The following is a 24,294-nucleotide window of genomic DNA, read 5'->3' on the forward strand; positions in this document are numbered from 1 at the left end:
ACCCTGAGTGCGCTTCTGGTGCAGCGGGCATCAGCAGTGTTGACTAGTTGGCCAAGAAATCTGCAGATCCATGACCATTGTGCTCCATCCCACATAGTGTCAAATTTGAAAAAGAAACATTTGGTCTGTGGAACTGCTAATTCCATGAACATAGGAGCTAGTGAATCAATTGTTAACTGGGCATCTGTAGCTCAGTCGATATCGACAATGACCTAGGGTATACGTGAAGAACCTTGAAAGGAATAAATTTGAGGATTGGATTTTTTCGCTTGGAGAGTGATGAATGAATGGAATGCGTTGCCTGACTCAATTGTAAATGCTTCGTCTGTAAATAAGTTTAAGAAGAGGTATGATAGATATAGTGCGCATAGTTTCGGTATCCCGCGATGAGTCTTCTAACTCCATGGTGGTACCTGTATAATAATAATAATAATAATAATAATAATAATAATAATAAATACAGCGGACTCATAATTTTTTTAATAAATTTAGTTTAATCCTATATCCAAGTGTAAGCAAACAAAGTTTGTGCCTGAAGTATCTTGAGGACTGAGGCAACTCGTGGTAAAGGTGGACCAAGTTCTCATCACTCCTTGTCTTAGTATCTCCCATAATGCAAAGCATATATCCTTGCAGACATGTATAATGCTATGCATTAAGGGAAGGCCCACTATCCAGACCGGTTTCGGCCTTTATTGAGGTCTTGTCAGTGGGAGCCAGACCCAGAGGTGATGATACCAAAGTGGAAGCAATGGAGAAGTCATCTTTACCTATACAAGTTGCCAAAAGGTGTCTCACCTTGTTATTAAATTGCTCTTGATTTAGAGAAAGATGTTGGAAATTTTTTCCCACTTGGTTAGACTATAATAAATTTAGTTTAATCGTGACGAGACCTCAATATAGGTCGAAACCGGTCTGGGTAGTGGCCCTTCCCTTAATGCATAGCATTATACATGTCCGCAAGGATATGTGCTTTGCATTATGGGTGATGCTAAGACAAGGAGTGATGAGAGCTTGCACCACCATTACCATGAGTTGCCTCAGTCCTGAAGATACTTCAGGCGCAAACTTTGTTTTCTTACACCTTGGATAGAGGATTAAACTAAATTTATTATAGTCTAACCAGGTGTAAAAAAAAAAAAAAAACTTTCAACTCATAATCTTTACTTTCTTACGCTTCGATTTTTTATTACGTATTTTTAAGGATGAGGTTTGTGCATTAGACGTTTGGTATTCTGCCTGTTAAAAATGAAGCGAGGGAACACAAATTTCAATTATATGAGTTTTTACAATATTTAACGAAATTCATGATATTAAGTTGTTAATTAATCTGAGTACGCAAATGGCGCTAGTGTCAACGTAGATGTTTGTTTGGTTGATTGTCTCTTTAATAGATTCTGTGCGGTATTAGAATGTGGAGTAATTAAATTCCATGTTGTATGATGAATTCTTATGTAGTTAAAAACTTTGGCTTTTCGTCATCTGCGGTAAGTATTACATTATATTCTCTGAAATGGCATTCATCAGAGTAAATGGTAATTTTCTTTATTTTTACGTGTGGTATTATAATACACACATTAAAATGCTTAGCTAGATGTACATATGAAACATATAGGCTTTGTCATTTCATGAATATGTAAGTTAGAGTTTATAATGTAGAACACCTGAATAAGATAACTATTTTAATTCACAACACGACGGTTGGTCTTAATTGCATAGGATATCCTCAGGTGTAAACATGATCCTACTTACATAGGATTTCCTCAGGTGTAAACATACAAACTAACGGGTAACAAAGGGCAGGATGAAATGCATGTTGTGAATTAAAGTAGTTATTATCTTATTTCAGTGCTGCAAGTAAAAGAGAAAAAAAAACGAATTAGGATGAATAACTTTTGTGAATGCAGATGATATACACTTGTGTCAGAATAAGATGAAGTTGTTCAATTGAATATATATATATCTATAAACCAGGTATATCTAACATATTGCACAGTACTACCACCACACTGGATGGAGAGAGAGAGAGAGAGAGAGACAGTTGCATAAGAATGAGGTTCAACCAGGTGGAATATTAGCACATATGCTAAAGAAACATTCAACTGAATTGGCTAGACCCTCAACACGTTTATATAATATGAGTCTCGGTACAAGAAAGATCCCACAGTAATGGAAAGAATATGTGATTGTTCCATCGTACAAATATGGGGGAAAAAAACTGATGTCTCTAACCATTGACTTATCAATATCAGTGGAGTGGTATTGAAGATTTTAGTGAAGTTGGTAAGAACTTGCATACAGAAATGGGTTGACAGACAAGCTGTACATTTGTAAAGAACATTTTGAGTTTACTAAAGGGAGGTCATGTTTCAGCAATTTGCTCATATTCTAGAGTAACATTATGGCTGAGTTGGATAAAGGGAATAGATACACAGTGATACTGTTAGACTTTCTTAAGGCATTTGATACCACATAAAAGGTTGCTGCATAACCTGGAAAATATGGAATTGAAACATGAATTGTTGATTTGAATAAGATCTAGATGAGAAAAATATTGACATTGCATAGGAAGTATTTAAAGAAAATAATAATGCCATATCAAAATGTGTCCCACGAGTTCGAAAAATAAATAGGATAGGACTGAAATGGATGTGTAATCTTATCAAGCAAGAGATTCATAAGAAAAGGAGGATGTGGAAGGAATGCAATGTACATTAGGATGATGTCCGTAATGAAAATTACAAGCAGTAGGTCAGAAGAGTTGCAAGTATTATACAGAAAGCTAAATTTGAGTATGAAAAGAAACTGGCTCTGCAAGCTAGAGACAGCTGCAAAGAATTTATTGTTATGCTGCAAAAGAAAGAATGAAACAATAACTTTTCTGAATGCAGATGGTGCAAGGGTAACAGATGCAGAAGAGGTTGTTCAGATGAGTGTCCATTTTTGCTAAAAACTATCAACCTGGTGTCTGCAACATTGTGCTCACTGCTACCTCTTCACTGGATGAAGAACTTGGGTGTATAAGGAGGAGGAGGTGTTAGAGCTATTGCACAAACTAAATAAGAATTCTGCAATAGGGATTGATGGGATATCAACATGGGATGCTAAAAGAGTGATCAACTGAAGTGGCTATTTCTTTGATCAGGCTGTATAATTTGAGTCTCAGAACAGGGAAGATTCCACAGGAGTGGAAAGAATGTATGGTAATTCCATTGCACAAGGGTGGTGCAAAGACCAGTGTATCCAACTATCGACTAATCAGTATCTCAGGAGTGGCAGTGAAGATTGTCGAAAAGTTGATTAGGGCTTGGATTCAGAAATGGATTGATAGAGAATCTCTACTTTGCAATGAACAGTATGATATTTTGGGGTCATGTTTTAGCAACTTGCTCACATGTTATGTTTCAATTGAGTTGATATTTTTGGATTTGGTAAGGGTTTTGACATAATACAGCATGGAAGGCTGTTGCATAAATTGGAGAATATGGGATTGGATTATAAAATATTAGTGTGGATAAGAGGATGGCTGACTGACAGTTATCAAAAAGTGGTATATAGAGGATGCAAGGTCTGCAGAATTTAAGATAACCAGCAGTGTATCATAAGGATCAGTTCTTGGTCCATTGTTATTCAATCTGTACATTAATGACATTGGGAAGGATTTGACAAGTGACATACAGCTATTTGTTAATGTTGCAATGATAGGCAGGGTAACCAGGAATGCACCTGATATGTAATATGTGCAGAATGATTTGAAGGGAAAGTGGATGTCAGTTCAATCTTAGTAAATGTAAACTCGTTTACTTTGGTGTGATTAGATATCCATTGTCATACTATATTGATCGGGTTATGCTAGAATAAACTGATCAGTCTGGGAATCTTGGGGTGTTAATAGATGTGAAGGGTAAAGTTGAAGGGCCATATAGCAGATTGCACATACAACTTGCAGGATAACTTAGAGGATTGGTGTAGTGGTGGAGAACGAGAGTTCTACAATATAGGAGAGTCCTCCGGTGATGAGTCTTCAGACTCCTTGGAGGTGTCACGAATAATAATAATAATAATAATATAATTGCAATGCTGAAATGAACTTGGCATATAAAGATAAGGATATCAAATTACTCTGGATTTAGAGAAAGATGTTGAAAGTTTATTTTTCACTTGGTTAGACTATAATAAATTTAGTTTAATCCTTTATCCAAGTGTGAGCAAACAAAGTTTGCACCTGAAAATATCTTCAGGACTGAATATGGTGTTGTACTACCTTACTGGGGTAAGGTAGGTGTTGTACTACTTTACTGGGGTAAGGTAGTACAACACCGGGCAACTCGTAGCAAAGGTGGACCAAGCTAACAACACTCCTATCCCAGTATCTCCCACAATGCAAAACACGTCTCCTTGCGGATATGTATAATGTTATGCATTAAGAGATTGGCCATTACCCAGACTAGTTTTGACCTTTATTGAGGTCTCTTCAGTGGGAGCCAGGCCCAGTGGTGGAGATACTTCGATAAAGGTCGAAACTAGTCTGGGTAGTGGCCAATCCCTTAATGCATAACATTATACATATTCGCAAGGAGATGTGTTTTGCATTATGGGAGATACTGGGATAGGAGTGTTGTTAGCTTGGTCCACCTTTGCTACGAGTTGCCCGGTGTTGTACTACCTTATTACAGTAAGGTAATATAACCCATATTCAGTCCTGAAGATATTTTCAGGCATAAACTTTGTTTGCTCACACTTGGATAAAGGATTAAACTAAATTTATTATAAGGATATCAATTTGCCACTTTATGAGGCCTTGATAAGACCTCACATAGATTGTTCTGTGCAGGTCTGCTCTCATGGTTTCAGCGGTAATTTTAATATAGTAGAGAGAGAGAGAGAGAGAGAGAGTAAAGGAGAATGTTAAAAATGATATCAGGATTGTGGAATACTAATTATGAAAACAGATTGATAATTTGTACACTGCAGACACTAGCAAATAAGAGAAATAGGAGTGATATTATTGAGACTTACACAACTCTGAAAGAGTCGCACAGGATTTCAGTTGATGGAATTTTTCATATTATGGGAAGTGGGGAAAGGACAGAGGTCATCCTTGGAAGCTGGGAATGAATGCTGCTAAAAAATGGGTGAGGACTAGATTTTTCTCTCATAGAATGGTGCATGACTGGAATGGATTTCCATTTGATGTTGTGTGCGCAAGCTGTGTGAATGAATTCAAGAACAAGTATGACAGCTGGTGTGTATAATATATGGCCTCCTTCAGTGAGTCCTGACTCCCTGGAGATCTCTCTCTCTCTCAATAATGAAAAGTATCTGAAGTTGGTATATTGCAGTGGTATTCAACCTTTTTTACTACGCGAGCTACTTTTCTATAAAAAGTTATTCACCGATCTACTCTCTTATATAGATCACATCCCCCCCCCCCCCCAACCTGATATCTGTTTATACACAAATAAACAACTAAAAATATACACAACTAAAAACTTTATTTGTGTATTTAAAAATTTATTTATCCCTTTTAATTATTTTAATGCAACAAATATTTTAATACAACAAGAAGAAATATATATATATATATATATATATATATATTGGAATAAAATATTTATTTTTCTATTTTGGAAAACCAAAGTGAGAAAAAACAACAGATTGATTACAAACTCACAAGTTACAGGAAATGCTGGTTGATTAAAAAAAAAAAGAAGTTAATGTGAAATTTGGCATTGTTTGGACCTCGCAATATTTTCATAGTCAAGTTGATATGAAGAAGCGGCCAATTGCAGACAATCATCCAAATGATCATTTGTAATTTGGTTTCTTAATTGATTTTTTATTATGACGGTCATATTTGAAAAAGCGAATTCTGACAAATATGTCGATCCGAAACACGATAGAATTTTTCGCACAATATCAGTTAATATTGGGAATTTTTCATGTGCGTTCTTCCAAATGACTTCATTGTTTATTGATTTTAAATGTAAACTATTCTGAATGTTTATTATCTCAAGTTCTACTTCAGCTTGGTTTATATCAAACAGCCCACTAATTTTATTTGAAATTTCTGTGATGTTCAAGTTTTCTTGAAATGGATTATTGATGAAAGATACAATCATTTCAGTTTTATTAAAATCTTTAAATCTTGAATTTATTTCTTCCTCAACTAATTCTATTTCATGAATAAATTCTTTTAAATCATAGCAAAGCATTTCTTGATTTTGTTCAAAACATTTTAATAAATATGGGAGATGTCTAAATTTACGGTCATTTATATTTTTCTTTAATAAAAGTAAGTATTGTTGGAAAGTTTTTATTGAACTTGTCAATTAAATTTTTATCTCTACCTTGTAACTCGAAATTTAAATTGCTTAATTTCGTATAGAAATCTACTAAAAATGATAAGTGTAACAACCATCTTTTATCACTGAATTGTGAATAAATACTCCTTTTTCATCAAGAAAATTTTTATATCGTTAATTAATACGAGAAATCTTTCTAAAAATTGACTTCTGCTGAGCCAGCGAACATTATTGTACACCAGAAGTTCCCTATCATCATCTGTCTGTAATTTAAATAACCGCTGTTGCAGGGCTTTTCCTCGAACAGAATTTACAATTTTAAATGTAATATCCAAAACATCTTTTGTGTTTAATCTTTTACTACACAGTACTTGTTGGTGAATAATACAGTGGTACTTTTCTAAATCACTTAAGGAATTGAACAACGTAGATCTGAATATAAATTAAATTACACTTTAATAAATATTTCCGATATTTCGGCAACGTCACGTTGCCATTTTCAAAAGGAAATTACAAAAAGGCACGTGCACGCAGGCACTACAACACAGTAACTGAGAATGAAGAGATGAAGCTATTGTTCTCCTAGAAGTCCTGATAGTGCCCTCTAGCAGGCTAAGTAGCTTTCTTGGCCGTTGGGCTGAAGGTCTGCTGATGTATGCCTCTCAAATTTGGGGCAGTCGCATACAACCAAATTTGTTGAGGTTTGGAGAGTTTCTTAGGGCTGAGGCTGATTCCATAAATAGTCTTTCGAATTTTTATTTGCTATGGTGTATTACTGTAGCTTTCTTCCACTGTATTCTGTGGCGTGTATCGAGAGCATGGTCTGCAAGACCAGAATAGCTGTACTTGTGAAACCGGATGTAGTCCTTGTGTTCAGAAATTCTGATATTCGCTGTCCTGCCTGTTTGGCCAAAGTAAGACAGTTTACAACTGCAGGGGACTAGGTATACACCAGGTAGGTCTAGGGGAAGTGGTTGGTTTTTTGGTCGAGCAGATAAGGGATGCCAATTTTCTGTAAGGCCTGTAACAGGAGGTGAGGTCATGTTTTTTTAAAATTTTGGTAATTTTTTGTCGAGGTGCCTCGGATGTAGGGAATGGTGATGGATTTAGAGTAATCTTTGTTGTGGAGGGGGGGAGGGGGCTGTAGTTTGTTGGTTTTAATATTTTTTGGATTTTTTTGGGGAGTAGCGATTGGCTGAGAAAGTGTTGAGGATGTGATTTAGTTCAGTGTTTAGGGCCATGTCGCTGGAACAGATTAGTTTAGCCCTGTTGTATAGTGTTTTCACTACTCATATTGTTGTGAGGCGGGGGTGGTGGGGATTGTTGGTGAATGTATCTGCCTGTATGGGTGGGTTTTCTATAAACTGCGAAAACCAAGGTTCCATCAGGCTGGCGGGTGACTAGTGTGTCTAGGAAAGGGAGGCTGTTGTTTTCCTCTTTTTCCAGGGTGATTCTGGAGTGTTGGTTGTTTAAGTGTGTTAAGGAGGAGAGGAGTGTTTCAAAGCCATGTGGCCAAATAGCGAACACATCATCAACGTAGTGAAGCCATATGGTTGGTTTTTGTGGGGCAGAGGCTAAGGCTTTTTCTTCAAAGGTCTCCATAAAGAAATTGGCCAAGGGTGGGGAGAGTGGTGAACCCATGGCTGTCCCCTCTATTTGATTGTAGAATTTTCCCTGCCAAACGAAATAGCCCGAGTTCATTGTGAACTGAAATAGGGCTGAGATATTGGGAGAAAATTTAGCGTAGATTAGCTCAAAAGTTTCCTTGAGTGGGACATTTGTGAATAAGGAGGAGACATCAAAGCTGACCATTATGTCAGTATGTTGGAGTGTAAGGTTTTCTATGCTGGCTTTGAAGTGGGCTGAGTTTTTTGTGTGTGTTGGTGTGTTGACAGTATAGTGTGTGAGCTCTTTGGCCAAATGTTTAGCTAATTTGTATGTGGGGGAATCAATGCCATCCACTATGGGACGTAATGGCACATTTTCTTTATGTATTTTTGGGAGTTCGTAAATACAGGGGGGGGTATAGAGTTAAACGGCTTTAATCTGTTGGTAACTTCTACAGGCAAAGAAGTGACTTTCTTAAGGAGCCTGTGAAGTTTTCTAATTTGTGAGTTGGTGGGATTGTATTCGATAGGTAGGTAAGTAGCCCGATCTAATAGAAGAGCATTAAGCTTACCTTTGTAGTCCTTTTGGTTAAGTACTACAGTTGCATTTCCCTTATCTGCTTTGGTGATAACTAATTCTTTATTATTCCTCATTTCCTGTAGAGCTTTAAATTCCTTGTTGGATATATTGGTTTTTGGTGGTCTTGCTTTGGAGAGGACACACATCCAGTCTTACACTGTTGGAGATTTGATGTGGAACGTGGTTGATTCCTCGTTCGATCTGGATCATAACATCCTCGTTGTTCACTTCCTTAAGTGATTTAGAAATGCATAACCAACGTATAAGCTTGTGGATATTTGTCATCATTTTTACATAATGAAATGAAGCCAGATTTATTACCTATCATTGCAGGAGCACCATCAATAGTAATAGACACAAGTTTAAAAAGCGGAAGTTTGTGTTTCACAAATTCATCAAATGCCGAAAAAATGTCTTTTCCTCTAGTCCTTCCCAATAATGGTATAATTTTCAAAAGTTCTTCTTTACTTGAATAATCTTGAAACATCATGTGAATAAATACCATTAACTGAGCAATATCAGTGAAGTCGTTTGATTCATTAAATTGTAATGAAAACGCAACACACTGGTGAATGTCTGACATTAACCTGGCCTGGAAACTTTTCTCTGGCAATTGGAACTCTTCCTTTTGGCAATTTGAAACCTTGTCTGCGGCCTAGAAGTAGTCTCTCTCTAGCGACGTCTCGAACCGAGAAGCTCCTTTCTGGAAGCGGGGAACTCCTCTCTCAAGCAACGTGGATCCGGGCAGTCTCTCTGATGGCGACTCTGGACTGGGTGGCCTCGCTGTCTGACAGCAATTCTGGAACTGGACCCCTTCTACTTGCTTCAGTCCTTTTTTATTAGGCTTCCTCTGATACCTCACATGAAGTTTGGCAACCCCCAAAGAATCGGTATGAGTCTTTCATCTTAAGTTTCAAGTTCAGCATGCCTTTTGTTCTCCCCCTGCTTTCTTTTGATTGTAAGTTGCCAGCCATCAGAAAGTTGTTTGAACTCTTTCTGACTGACTTCGGAGATGTTTACATTTAGAGCCTGCAAGCCTTTCTCATACATATAAGATTCGGTATCAATCTTTGTCTTCATTAATAATCAAAGTTAATGCCGCCATGTACAGCTTCGGCAAAAAAAACATTGCCTTTGTTTTTAACACTATAACATATTCTTATTAAAGCAGTATATACAGTTAGCTTCAAAAGAGTTATTTACAAAAACATCTAATGCAAACTATACCGAGACAAACAAAGTTTATTTTTTTACAATATTCACATGGGACTTAACCTAAGTAAAAAATTGATGTAATGTGATTTGGAATGTTTAATATTTAAGCTACAATCGAGTTTTTACACTTTGCTTATAATCGTATTCACTCGGCTCGCTGCTTGACTTTCACTCATCCAAATTAATTCATTTACTCTGACTTATAAGAAAAGTACTGATTTGACAATTTTAACAAAAAATAAATAAACAATAGCAATACACTTAAAGCGAATTAAAAATAATACAAAATAATGATAAATAAAATATTATGTTTTCAGTCTAACAGATAAGCTTAGGTGCTGATGGTTATTCATGACTTATTTTTCACGGTATTAACAACACCACACACACTTTTATCACAAAGATGTTTTATTAAAGCTTATATTTCGCTGATTTTCAACTCAGCATCATCAGAGCACAACACACTTGTAAATGCGACAGTGAGTGAGTGAAACAATATAATTGTAAAAGGCAAAAGATCTAAAGTCCTATTTTTTGCTGCCCTCTAATGGAAAAAAAGAAAACAACAGCAGTTATCCACGAGTTTTTCTTAGGATAACCGTCTCCCAAATTTTTGGCAAATTAATGCAACCATATTTGTTAAGGTTGGGAGAATTCTTCAAAGCCATTGCTGACTCAAAAAATAATCTTTCAGATTTTTACGACTCCTAAATAGCACATTCGAATTTCCTCCATCTAATCCTGTGTGAAGGAGTGTCCAAAGCGTGGTCTGCCAGTCCCGACTTGCCATAGTAATAGTAGCGAATGTATCTTTCATGTTCTTCCAGGCGGATGTTCACTGATCTTTCTGTTTGCCCATAATAGGACAAGTCACAGTAACAAGGCACTTCATACACTCTTGGGTGTGCTAAAGGGTGAAGTTTATCCTTAGGCGTGCGGATCAGAGTTGCCAGCTTGACATGAGGTTTGAAAGTGGTGCGAAGGATATGTTTCAACAATACTTTGGCTATCTTTTCCGATGTGCCTCTGAAATAGGGAATAGAAATGGTCATGTTGTATTCTTGTGTATTAGGGGAGGGCAGAGTAATGGGCCTATGTAGTATTTTATCTATTTTGTAGGGATTGTAGCGATTGGCTAAGAACGTATGGTGCAGGTATTGGAGTTCAGTGGTCAGAGCTGTATCTTTAGAACAAATGGCTCTGGCTTTGTGTGTAAGTGTTTTTAAAATGCCGTACTGTTGGACTGGATGGTGATGTGATTGTTTATGTAGGTATCTTCCTTTGTGTGTAGGCTTTCTATAAATAGAAAAAGATAGTGATCCATCTGAAAGGCGGCTGACTAATGTGTCAAGAAATGGTAAACAGTTATTTGATTCTTTTTCTACTCTCAAGTGAATTTTGGGGTGTTGGCTGTTTAGGTAGATGACAAAAGCATCCAAAGTGTCTTGTTCCATGGGGCCAGATGGCAAACACATCATCTACATAGCATAACCACACTTGTAGTATAACCCATAGCAGTACCATTAATCTGTTTGTAGAATTTTCCTCCCCATGTAAAGTAACCTGCATTCATGGTAAATTGAAGTAATTCAAAAATATCTGGGGGGAAATTTAGACTTGATTAAATTAAGAGTGTCTATAAGTGGTACATTGGTAAATAAGGAGGTGACATCGAAACTAACCATTATGTCTGAATCTTTTAGGATTAGATTTTTAACCAGTGTTTTGAAATGGATTGAAATTTTTACAAAAGCAGAGGAGTTGCCAGTAAGGGGGGGGGGCAAGCGACTTGGCTAAATGCCTGGCCAGTTTATATGTGGAACTATCTATACTATCAACCATGGGGCGTAGGGGGATATTAGTTTTTTGGGTTTTTAGTAATCCATAAATACGGGGTGGTTTAACATGAATTAGTTTTATTTTCCTGATAATTTCTTTGGGCCATGATGTCACTTTTTTCAGTAATTTTCGGAATTTTTTGCTTTTGAGACATCGTAGGGTCTTGATGTATAATTTGATATGTGGAACTGTCACATATGCGATCTTACATTTTTCTGTTATACTCCCCTTTATTCATGATAACTGTTGCATTTCCTTTATCGGCTTTTGTAATAATAATATTTTTATTATTATATAACTTTTTAGGGCAGTTATTTGCTTACGTGGCATATTGCTTTTTGGAGGCTTAGCCTTGTTTATAATACTTGCTATATCTAGTCGCACGTTATTGGCCATTGCTGGCGGAAGATCATGGATACCCCGTTCTACTTTCATCATAATTTCTAGTTTGGGAATTTGTTTGGGCATGACGGCAAAGTTATGTCCTAGACTGGGAGCTTTCTTGGCTTCTTCAGTGAGTGTTTCCGACAATAGGTTTACAACCACGTGGTCTCGTCGAAGTTGTGGTCGGGACTTGGTATGTTGGCGCTGTTGTAGGAGTTCATATTTCTTTAGGTGTTTGCTTTTTACTTTTGTGAATTCTTTTTTTGCTGCAACTTTGGAGATGTGCTGTAGGACAGTCCATATTTCAGGATTTAACACGTTGATTAGTTCTTGTTGTAGAGCTGTTTAGCTTACTAAGCTCTATGCGAGTAGCGGCAATTTGTTCTCGAAGAAGCGCTGAACTTGCCCGTCGATAAATACGAGATGCCTTTGCCGATTGCAACTTTTCTTTGAATTTCAGAAAAGATGGAATGATATCGTTGTCGCAGCATAGTTTAAGGAAGGCTAACCTATTCAATTTATTGGACAATTTCAGTTTCAACTTACCGAACCGTCGTGCTTTGTATACAATATCTTCTACGTGCAGAATCATCAATCTAACAGATAAGCTTAGGTGTTGATGGTTATTCATGACTTATTTTTCACGGTATTAACAACACCACACACACTTTTCCCACAAAGATGTTTTATTAACGCTTATATTTCTCTGATTTTCAACTCAGCATCATCAGAGCACAACACACGTGTAAACGCGACAGTGAGTGAGTGAAACAATATAATTGTAAAAGACAAAAGATCTAAACTCCTATTTTTTGGCGCCCTCTAATGGGGAAAAATACTACATAGGCCCATTACTCTGCCCTCCCCTAATACACAAGAATACAACATGACCATTTCTATTCCCTATTTCAGAGGTACATCGGAAAAGATAGCCAAAATATTGTTGAAACATGGCCTTCGCACCACTTTCAAACCTCATGTCAAGCTGGCAACTCTGATCTGCTTGCCTAAGGATAAACTTCACCCTTTAGCACACCCCGGAGGGCATGAAATGCCTTGTTACTGTGACTTGTCCTATTATGGGCAAACAGGAAAATCAGTGAACATCCGCCTGGAAGAACATGAAAGATACATTCGCTACTATTACTATGGCAAGTTGGGACTGGCAGACCACGCTTTGGACACTCCTTCACACAGGATTAGATGGAGGAAATTCGAATGTGCTATTTAGGAGTCGTTATAGATCTGAAAGATTATTTTTTGAGTCAGCAATGGCTTTGAAGAATTCTCCCAACCTTAACAAATATGGTTGCATTAATTTGCCAAAAATTTGGGAGACGGTTATCCTAAGAAAAACTCCTGGATAGCTGCTGTTTTTTTTTTGTTTTTTTTTTCCCCGTTAGAGGGTGCCAAAAAAAATAGGACTTTAGATCTTTTGTCTTTTACAATTATATTGTTTCACTCACTCACTGTCACGTTTACAAGTGTTGTGCTCTGATGATGCTGAGTTGAAAATCAGCAAAATATAAGCGTTAATAAAACATCTTTGTGATAAAAGTGTGTGTGGTGTTGTTAATACCCTGAAAAATAAGTCATGAGTATGTTTTCAGTTTTAATTAAATTTGTAAGTAAGGAGGAATACACAAGAGATCGACCAAAAATTGCTCTGCGATCAACGGGTTGAACACCCCTGGTATATGGTGAATGTGAATCTACCAGATTTAAGGTAACCAGTTGTGCACTCAGAATTTTTAATATTATTCCTATATTTTGTTCATTATAGAAATCTGTGTTCCTCGGATATGTAGGAATAGATGCTGTTATCCTGCAGCTTTCCTATTTTTCATTAATTTAATTTATTTCTTTAAAATCTCCAACTTAGGTGGTAAGTTAGTATCAATTTTAAATTGATCTTGTTTTTTTTTTATTTCTATTTGTATTCTGTCACTGCTGTTAAGCTTTGAAGTTGTTCTGTTGACACCAGAATTTTTCTGTTGAGATTCTTCACTGATACATTTGTTTGCTCAGCTTCTCCAGAATTTCATAGAATACTGTATGACACTGCTGCTATAGTTGTCTGCCAGTTGTGTACTTGATGCTAATTCTTCAATAACAGGACTCTAGCTTTGATGTAGTAAGGGTTTTTTTTCTCACCAGAGGACATCAGCAGTAGTTTTAAAAGTTGACCAATTACTGTAACTTTAGCATACTATGTAGATTGTAATGCAGCTTGTTTCTTTGTATATATGTGTATACTTTTGATTTTACATATGCTTATGGAACTGGTAAGTGAAGAGTACAATCACAATTTCCAGCAACAAATGAAGAAAATCTTAACATATAAAAGTTCATTACATAAAAGGCACAACATCTTTCGAAGTCTTTCCTTTTTTTTTTTTTTAAATAAAGCAAAAGTAACTTGTCATAATCAAGCCAGGGGCAATTATCATCCTACTGTAATAGGTATGACAAGGCTGCATGTTCTCACAACACCTCACAACATAAATGTAGCTGTATCTTAGGTTTAATTAGAGAGCAGTTGTGCCTTGTGTGAGGAAACTTGATCCATTAGAGGGGCCCATTTCACATTACATCATCTTCTAACATGAGGAGTTCTGTTGATACCCTGATGAGGACTATGAGAGTGACTACGAGAATAACATCGTGGTGAGATGGGACCGTGATCTTCTGTTTCCTCCATACCCACTGCCACATCAACCACAGGTCAAGGTCCAGGCTGGAAAGCCAATTTAAGCCCTCATCCGTCACTTTGTGGTTGTCTTATAGGCCACCACCGTGAAATTGGCACCTTGGGCAGTCGTACACAATGAGTAATCGTCTGAGCCACAGGAGAACAATCACAATAAGGGTGATCTGATAGCCCCCATTTATGTAGAAGGTAGCCACATCTGCCCTGACTAGTTCTGATCCTGTTTATTGATGACCAGGTCATCCTAGGAAGATCAAAACCAGGCCATGAAGCACAGGGATCTTCTACCAGGAAGCCGTTTGTTGGTAGATTGTTGGACCAGTGTTCTCTCCATATGTCAGATATTGATGGCAGTGCAGCTGAAGAGAGTTCGTGCATGGACCAGAGAGGCTTTCTAGATTTCAGGCATAGACTAGGTGGGTTTATGAGAGTCTGATGTAGGGGCAGGAGTGGGTTGCTCACTGCTGTATTAAATTCCTTAATCGAGGCTTGTCTTCTCCATATATGTGTGGAGCAATGTTAGATAGAACAAGCAGCCAGGAGAGAGGGGTGCTTCTCACTGTTCCACTAATTGTGTGCATGGTAAAGTTTAGCTGGGTGTCTATAATGTTGGTGTGTGTACTTCTTTCCCAGACAGGGGCACAATATTCTGCTGCAGAGAATGCGATGGCTAGTGCAGATGACCTCAGGACTTCTGCACCACAACCCCAGATTGTTCCAGCAAGCATTGAAATTATATTATTTCTGGTTTTAATTTTATTGGAGAGGTTGATGATGTGCCTTTTATAGGTTAGGCTTCTGTCCAGGCTCGCCCCAAGGTATTTTGGGTGAGGCTCATGTTCTACCATTTTTCCACAGAAAGAAAGATTGAGTTGTTGATTCACCTTTGCATTGTACAGGTGGAATACTGAGGACACTGTTTTCGTTGGATTTGGCTTCAAATACCACTGCTTAAAGTACTCTTCCAGGGTGTTCAGGTCTGTATTCAGGTTGATTTTAGGTTGGTAAAGGAGGTGGATTGATGTAAGATCACTAGGTCATTGGCATACATATACTTGCTTGATCTGGTATGAGGTAGATCATACACGTAGATATTAAAAAGCATAGGGGATAACACAGAGCCCTGAGGAAGACTGTTGTGAAAGAATCTGAGCCTGCTCTTTTTTCTGCCAATATGGACCTGGATCTTTCTGTTGAGAGAATAGAATCAAAAAGTTGTAAAGTTTTTTTACACTTTATAATATTTCCTAGTTTTAGGAGGAGGCCCCTGATCCAGACAGTGTCATAAGCAGATGTTAGGTCAATGAAAGTGGCTCCAGATTTAAGTTTTTTCTGGAAGCCTACTTCAATTTGAGTTGTCAGGGCCAGGACCTGGTCACAGCAACTTCTTCCTGGCCTGAAGCCAGCTTGTTCAGTCAGTAGTGCTCTTTCGATGAGTGGTGAAATTCTTTTAATGAGAATTCTTTCAAAGAGCATAAAGGTGGTGCAAAGCAAGGAGATAGGCCGCAGGTTTTTCACATCATTTGGATCTTTCACTGGTTTGGGCACGGCAATTATTTTGGCTTCCCGCCACAGCTTTGGTAGTTTACCGGTCATTATGATTTCTGAGAAAAGGGCTGCCAGCCATGTTGATCAAGATGTTTTAGGAACTCAGGGAGTATACCATCCACTCCTGCAGGTTTGCCATTCTTGGTAAGTTTTGAGGCTATTTGTACCTCTTCCCGAGATACTGGGTGTACGAGTTCAGGAAACTCGGGTTCCATCCTCAGGATTTGTCTGGTGGAAGCTTGTACAGCAATTTTCCTGGTAGAGGGACGAATCTTGGAGGTTTTCAATAAATCGGTAGCCATTTGATCAGGAGTTATCTCTGTTATTTTGTGTGTTGTTGGCTGTGCTCCACCTAATTTTCTCATAAGTGACCAGCTTCTCCGACTAGATGTGATAAAATCGAGTTCATCGATGGTTAAGATCCATCTTTCCTTTCTGTCTTTATCTAGGGTTGATATGAGCTCCTTAGCAATAGCTGGATCTTCAGTTTCCTCATATTTGGCTAGGAGTTCCACACTTTCTTTCATCCAACATGGGGTATATTGTTTTCTGTAGCCTCTAGGGATAGAGGCTTTTGCTGCAGATTTGAGTAGTTTAACAAATCTAGGATAGAATTACTCTAATGGTTTGCTCGATTTGTTTCTGAAATGCAGTCCAATTGGACCTGCGGAGATTCCATCTAGCGATTTGTGTTCCGCTGATGACTGGGATTGATGTTCCTATCTCTATTAATGTAGGACGATGTTGACTATTAGGGAATCTGTTAAGGATGGTTCTGGTTGATGGTAGAGGGTGGTCTTCGGAGTCTTTAGTGACTATGCACAGATCTGGGGTGTAGGTTCTGTTCCATCTGGCTGAGTAAAGAGTGCGCTGGCATCACAATTCAAATACAAGTTATATGTATCCATCCAGTTAGCTAGATTATTACCATCCCGGTTGTTAGAGGAATAGCCCCACATGGTGTGATGGGAATTGAAGTCACCAACATAGATAGCAGGGTGAGGAGGAAGTCAGTCCAGGATTGTGATGGAGGTTTATAGGCATTGTATATGGTGATATTTTGAACTTTAATACCTATGGAGTATTCTGTATCAGAAATACTTTGGGTTATATCCTTGAGACCAGGCTGGATATAGGTTGCTAGGCCATGCTTGAGGTGGCAGTTATAAGACACGAGAATGAGTCCTGGAATCTTTAGTCTATTGAGGGCTGTGTCAGGCACATGGGTTTCCTGGAGAGCCGAGACATCAATTGCTTTATCTTTGGCTATTTTGCCTATGACTTCAGCTTTGGATTTAGATATCCCTTCTATGTTTAGGGAACATATCTTGAGGTGGTGTTGAATAAGGGAATGTAACATATTTTTCGAAGCTTGCCCTACACATAAACAAGCGACGCGATATCGAACCGACATGGAACTTTTTATGATTTATATTCATCATAATTGTGAGTAGTCCAGGAGGCTTGGAAACCTTTGGATGCTTTGTTTGAGACACGTTCGCTGCCAACTACGAGTATACTCGTAGTTGGTAAACCAGCTACACAAGCCAGCTACAAGTATACTCATATGATGCTTATCGCCGGCAACGAGATTACTGTACTGACCTTGAAGAATTGAAAATGCTGGGCTTGTGGAGCTAGCATCAAAACTGTGTATTCCCATAGATGGTATATGCTCTGCACAAGCCAACTACGAGTATACTCATAGTTGGTAAACCAGCTGCAAGTATACTCATATGACGCTTATCGCCGGCAACGAGATTACTGTACTGACCTGGAAGAATTGAAAATGCTTGACTTGTGGAGCTAGCATCAAAACTGTGTATTCCCATAGATGGTATATTCTCTGCACAGGCCAACTACGAGTATACTCGTATGATACTTACCGCCGGCAACGAGATTACCATACTGACCTTGAAGAAGTGAAATTGATTGGCGTATGGGAACAGACTATGCCGAAGTAGCGTGACAGTGAATGTGTTAACTTCGTGTTGCCTGTGATTCATCTCTGGGGCTTCTTTTGTCTGAAGACGCCAACAATGTACCACAAGGCAACGTTACTAGTTGTATCATGGTGTAAACCTTTCTATGATCCAATTTTGCTCTTTCCTTATAAAATATGAATAAATTACTATGGCAGCACCTATCTTTTACAAAGCTGTGCTTCCTCCTATTCCTATCCACCTCTCCTTGCATTTTACTTTTAACCCACTTTTCCAATATCCTTTCCTTCATGGTTACCCAGTGATCAGCATTCATTGTTAAAAAATTATGAAAACTACTGTGTCACAGTAAAACTTCAGTTTAACATAAATGAAAATTATCACTCGACATTTCAACCTTCATAGAAAGGTTATCATCAGGAGTATAGGAGGTAATTGAAACAGCCTTCCCATGCCCCCCCCCCCCCCTGCCAGCAGTTGGGAGAGTAATAACTGCTGCTGGCAATATGTTCCACTCATTCACCATGTTCCAAGTAAAGATGGGGGAGGTTAGCCTTTGCAAGTTTTTAGTTCTGAATGCATATTCTGAGTTGCTTAGTCACTGCTACTATGTGCTAACCATTTCCAGTTTCTTCACATTTTCTCATTTGAGATTAAATCTCAAGACAACCACATCTTGATTGCTGTGTACAGATTTGGTCACTTTGGTTTCTTGGAGATCAGGAAGTGGTGGAGTGGATTCAGAGACAAGTAACCAAGTAACAGGTCTGCAAAATGCTCCCTATATTAAAGATGTGTAGGTTGGAGAATTTATGACAGGTTGAGTTACTAAAGGGATTCTATAAGGAGTGGTTTGGTAGACTTGTGTTTCTTAGAAAGGACCTCCCACAACGAGTCTTTTGACTCCATGGAGGTCTGAATAATAATAAGAAGAAGAGTGATGACACGAAAGAAATTTTTCACTACATGAATAGTATGCGGAGGACAATGGAGTCACCTTCTGAAAGTTGTGTAAAAGTGTGTGAACTAGGTTCTTTGCTTAGAAAATGGTGAATGAGTGGAACATATTGCCAGAAGCAGTTATTACTCTCCCAACAGTGAATAAGTTTAAGGAGAGGTATGATAGGTATTGTGTGAATAATGGTGAGTGTGGGTCTCCCGTGAATCTTTTGACTCTGGAGTCATAATAATAACAGGGAAAATTGCTGTCATAATATTATTATGAGGACTTCAGTACATGGTAGAAATGGCATTTCTGCACTACAAAATGTGGCACCTTGCACTTATTGATATTAACCCTGCAGAGGTTGCGGTCGTAAAAATTGCAGCATAGGTCACGTGTATCTGAGAGATACATTCATTACTAGTACGTGCTAAAATACAATGAAACATAAAAAAAAAAAAAATAAAAAAAAAACTGCAAATATAATATATGAAGGTTTATTTATTTTCAGTTACAATCTAGAAATTATTGAACAAAGAAACAAAGAAAAAAAAAAACTAAACCAATACTATACTGACATCGGAGTTCGCAATATCTCTCATATCACTTTCGCATTCAACTCTATCATTCTCATCATCAGACTCGAGTAACATTTGCTGAATCTCTTCAACATCTGATGGATATATTTTCCAGCCATTTTCAACAGTAAATAAAAAAAAAACTAAATCAATACTTTACTGACACTGGAGTTCGTGGCATCTCTCTGATACAATTTACTATCAAATATCACACACCTTTACATAACACATGTTAAACCAAAACTGGCCACATAAACAGTGTGGAATATCACTCATAATATATGCATGCGCAACTAGTTATGATCTCCAAGCTATACACTGGATATATGTAAGAATATTTATATTATACAATTTGATTATTTGTCAGATCAGCTGCGACCTCCACAGGGTTGAAACTATAACTCCACTGTTTTGTCCAAGTAAAAAGACTATTCAAATCTTCCTGAAGGGATTCAACATCAGCACTTATAATTGGGGAGTTGGGAAGAATTACTTATAATTCTTCCCAACTTTGCATTATCAGTCAGCAAATAACTGAAGATCCTCAGTCAGACCACATGATATATCGTTTACAAACAAGTTAAACAGCATGGGCCCAAGAACAGAATACTGTCTTTACCATACTTCATTTTCAAGATCTTATTATGTAGACCAAGGCTATCCAACCATAGGTAATCCATGGGCCGCATTAGAAAAAACATATCCAAATTATTAGATGTGCATCACAATGCATATCTAATAATTTGGTGAGCAGCAGCAACACAACTTCAAAAGCTGAACAAACGAACAACACTAATTACATACTAATCACACACTCACATTCCCCATTAGAGTGCCCAGAGCATACTCGTTGGAACAAAAAAGTGTAAGAATGCCTCTTTGACACATAATATTTGAAAAACACGTGGGTATATAGTGATGTAAAAACATGAAATAAAATTATCAACATTGAGATTATCGATTAGTGATAGAATTAAAATATCAAATACACATTCAATTCAAATTGTTATTTTATTTTTTGCTCGTGAAAATCAAAACCCACAGGCGGGACTGCATGCAGTCTGTGGGCAGTGCTTTGGACAGCCCTGATGTAGACTATAAATCTTTCTTTTTTTTCCCTCACACAATGCATTCTCAATTGGAACATAACACCAGACAACAATTAGCCTTCCGGATTTAGTTTTAAGATTTACTGTTATTATTTACTCTGAAATGGTTCCAATCTCATTGTTGCTTGACTAAATCTTTTGCACATGAATAGTCCAACTTTATGTTGATGTGTATGTTATACATCCTTGAATGAAGAAACACATTTCAATTTGGACATTGATTTAACCAGTATCATTCCATCTTACTTCACTGAAATCCAGCAATTCATTCTTATATTTTTCTATTTCTTTTGTTAGTTGTGTCAGTTTTCCTGTTTTATAGTTTTAACTTACAATTGGTTAATTCATGTCCTAATTTTTAAAGCTTTAGTTACTTTAGTTGTCATCAAGGAATCTGTCAGGTTTCTGCATTATCTTTGCTGGCTTGTTTGGCCAGGTTGTTAGTGTATCCACTCTCCAATCAACAGGTCACAAGTTTGAATCCCACAATGGGCATGGCTGTTTGCGATGGCCTTTAGGTGGGAGACAGCTACCCTTCTTACTGGAGGCCTGAAAGGTGGCTTGAAAAAGTTCTGTTTTTGGTCTTTAGCGGTTTTCTGGACTATGTAAAAGATAAATTAAACATACAAAATAAATATATATGTTAAAGATACCAAGCTATTTTAAACCTGGTTTTACTCCATTTCCCAAGTAAGCAAACAGATATATATAAATATATATATATTTATTTATTTTATAGTTTAATTTGAAAAACACGTGGGTATATAGTGATGTAAAAACATGAATCATTGCGTCGTGATTTTATATAATATATATATATATATACACACAATTATATATATATAATATATATTTATATATCTATAATATATATAAATATAATATATATATATATATATATATATATATATATATATATTTATATTCTCCTACGTCTCGAAGAACAGCAGAGAGACATTGCTTACAAGAGAACCAGAGCTACTGCTCTATCAGGCCATGTCCTGTTTTCAATAAACACGAACAACGAAAGCTGCCAACATGAAGTAAATTGGACAAGAACTTCAAACCTACACATTTGCCATGATGAGGTAGAACGCCGCATTGTAGAGTCAAAAGAAATCACCTTGGACCCTCTTCATATGAACAATAATCTCAGCTATAATTTGCCCGACTCTTTCAGCTCTACTATCAGATACTGGAGATCGCGTGGTTCCACACACGCACAAGTGTACAACAATAGAACTTTAACACGGACTGTAGCTCAAGTTCATAATAACTGTAATTCACAGTCGAATATTATAACTTTATAAATGTATGGCTTTAGAGTGTCTCAATGTTATTTTCAGTGTCTTTTAATATCTTTCTATGTTCTTAATGCCTGATGAAGTCAATCTCGACGAAACATGTTGTGTTTTTCAAATAAATCTCATTTTGTTATAACTCTTGGGTTTTTAGTCAGTTTATATTAAAAATGAACATAAATATATATATATATATATATATATATATATATACAATTTATATATACAATCTATAAACAGAAACAAGAGCTATATCTTCCTCTTCATTTAAACCAAAAGTATGGAAACATTATGTAGATGACTTTTTTATTATATGGAGTTATGGTGAAAACTCACGAATTTTCTACATCATCTAAATAACCATCATCCAAATATAAAATTCACGGCAGAACTAGAACATGATAACTCCCTTCCTTTCTTGGATATAAAACTCTCACACTGTTCTGGAAAATTTAGAATCTCTATGTACAGAAAACCAATGCATACTAACAGATATCTTTACAGTCTTTCTCATCATTTTCCACCACAGAAACTCGGACCTATTTCTACTTTAGGACACAGAGCACGCTCTATTTTAAACAATCCAGATGAGCTTCAAGAAGAAATTAATCACCTCTCACATATTTTTGAACAAAATGGATATCATAAAAGAACAATTAAGAAATTTCTTATAGATCCTCCTAGGCACCACAATACAGAAACTACCAATTTTAAAGGTAACATCTGAATCCCATACATCAGTTCAGTCTCCCAAAAATTAGCAAAAGTCCTTCAAAAGTACAAAATCAGAACGTTATTTACCACTCTTCCAAAAATTTGATCTCTTATTTTAAGCCATCCTAAACCTAAGCATCATAATCTAAAATATCCCATTGTATATATGATTGTAATGTTCCTTATTACGTCCAAACTAATAAATCTGTTGAACTTCGCATGGAGACCATAAAAGAGACATCTCCTATAAAAGATCAAATGCTAGTGCCTTATCCAGCCATGTTCTCTTCTCTAACAATCCTAATGATAATTTTCAAGGTTACTCAGTTTCTGGGATAGATCTGAAAACATTTTCCGTTGCACGAATGAATTTGAAAGAAAGATAGCGGAATCCAGGGAGATCATCCTTAATCCTGAACATTTGAACAGTAATTATAACATCCCTGAGAGTCATACTGCTGTTGTTCAATACTGGCGTTCTCGAGTGTCTACTACCACGCATACAATAAACAATAGCACGTAAATAGAACAAATGGAATTTTAATACAACGTTTTTATTTCAATTATGTATTGCAATTTATCTGTGCTTCTCAGTTTTTTAGAATTTTCAGTTTTTATTATTGTTTCTTTTATCTACAAAGATACCTGATGAAGGCCATAATAAGCCGAAACTAGTTGTATCATTAAAGTTTTCTAACTTATTCTCGGTTTGATAGTCATTAAATATCTTTTTTAAATGTACACAGTAACCGAGTCAATGCTCATGAATACATATACATATATATATAATATCCCAGTTAGTCGATCTCTGGCATGGGCAAGTGGGTTTTTTCTCCCAGAAACTCAGGTGTTTCATTCCATAAACTTAGAATCAATCGTAGAACTCACATTATATTAGTTATGTACCAAGTGATGGCAGCACTTGTTTGCCCGTCTCTTCATCAGTTGCCACTTGTAATTTGTAATAGATATGGGCCAGCCATCTTTGATTGGCTACTGGTGGAGATTGAACTGCCCACTCAGTCTCCAATAGATAGAGTTTAAAGGCCTTGTCTACTCCCTATAAGGGAATAAAAGGCATTAGCTGATTTATTTATTTATTTAAAATCATTACAAATAGGAAATATCCTTAGTCCATTCACAATACTAATGTACTGTAGGCTCACAACTTTTTTGTGAGTGGGAATCACATAAAAAAAAATCTCACTTGAGAGCAGCATTAAAATTTGCAGCAAATTATGGGTTGTTAGCCCACAGAGTTCTTACTCTGGTTGTAGAACTGTTACCTTTTCACATCATTCAGATGTGCATTTTACACACAATCATCTTATCTCTTCAGGTGCAGTTATGCTGCTGATACTTGGTCACCAGAGCCTGTTTTGTGATAAACAAGTTCTATCAGAAGAAGATGATGTTGATGTTTGATTGAGAGAGGCTATATGACCATGAAGTCAAAGACTTCATAATATTACACATCGTCATCCCTTAGAATCCCTAGTTCATTATAAATTGATGGTA

The 24,294-nt window shown here is 37.0% G+C and overlaps 1 protein-coding gene across 2 annotated transcripts in view; it reads left to right on the plus strand.

Moving 5' to 3' along the window:
- Nucleotides 1-1,385: 1,385 nt before the first annotated feature.
- Nucleotides 1,386-24,294, plus strand: part of LOC150099162 (uncharacterized) — a 32,803-nt gene continuing 9,894 nt past the window's right edge. Inside the window, exon 1 of one of the 2 annotated variants that reach the window (XM_090403597.1) lies at nucleotides 1,386-1,487. The gene's annotated coding sequence lies outside the window, so the exon portion shown is untranslated. The remainder of the gene's footprint in view (nucleotides 1,488-24,294) is intronic. The other variant, XR_016549339.1, reaches the window with a different exon arrangement.

The sequence above is a fragment of the Typopeltis vanoorti genome, chromosome 14 (assembly GCF_054136105.1).
Source record: "Typopeltis vanoorti isolate ZY-2024b chromosome 14, IOZ_Tvanoo_1.0, whole genome shotgun sequence".
In the NCBI taxonomy this organism is placed as follows: Eukaryota; Metazoa; Arthropoda; class Arachnida; order Uropygi; family Thelyphonidae; genus Typopeltis; species Typopeltis vanoorti.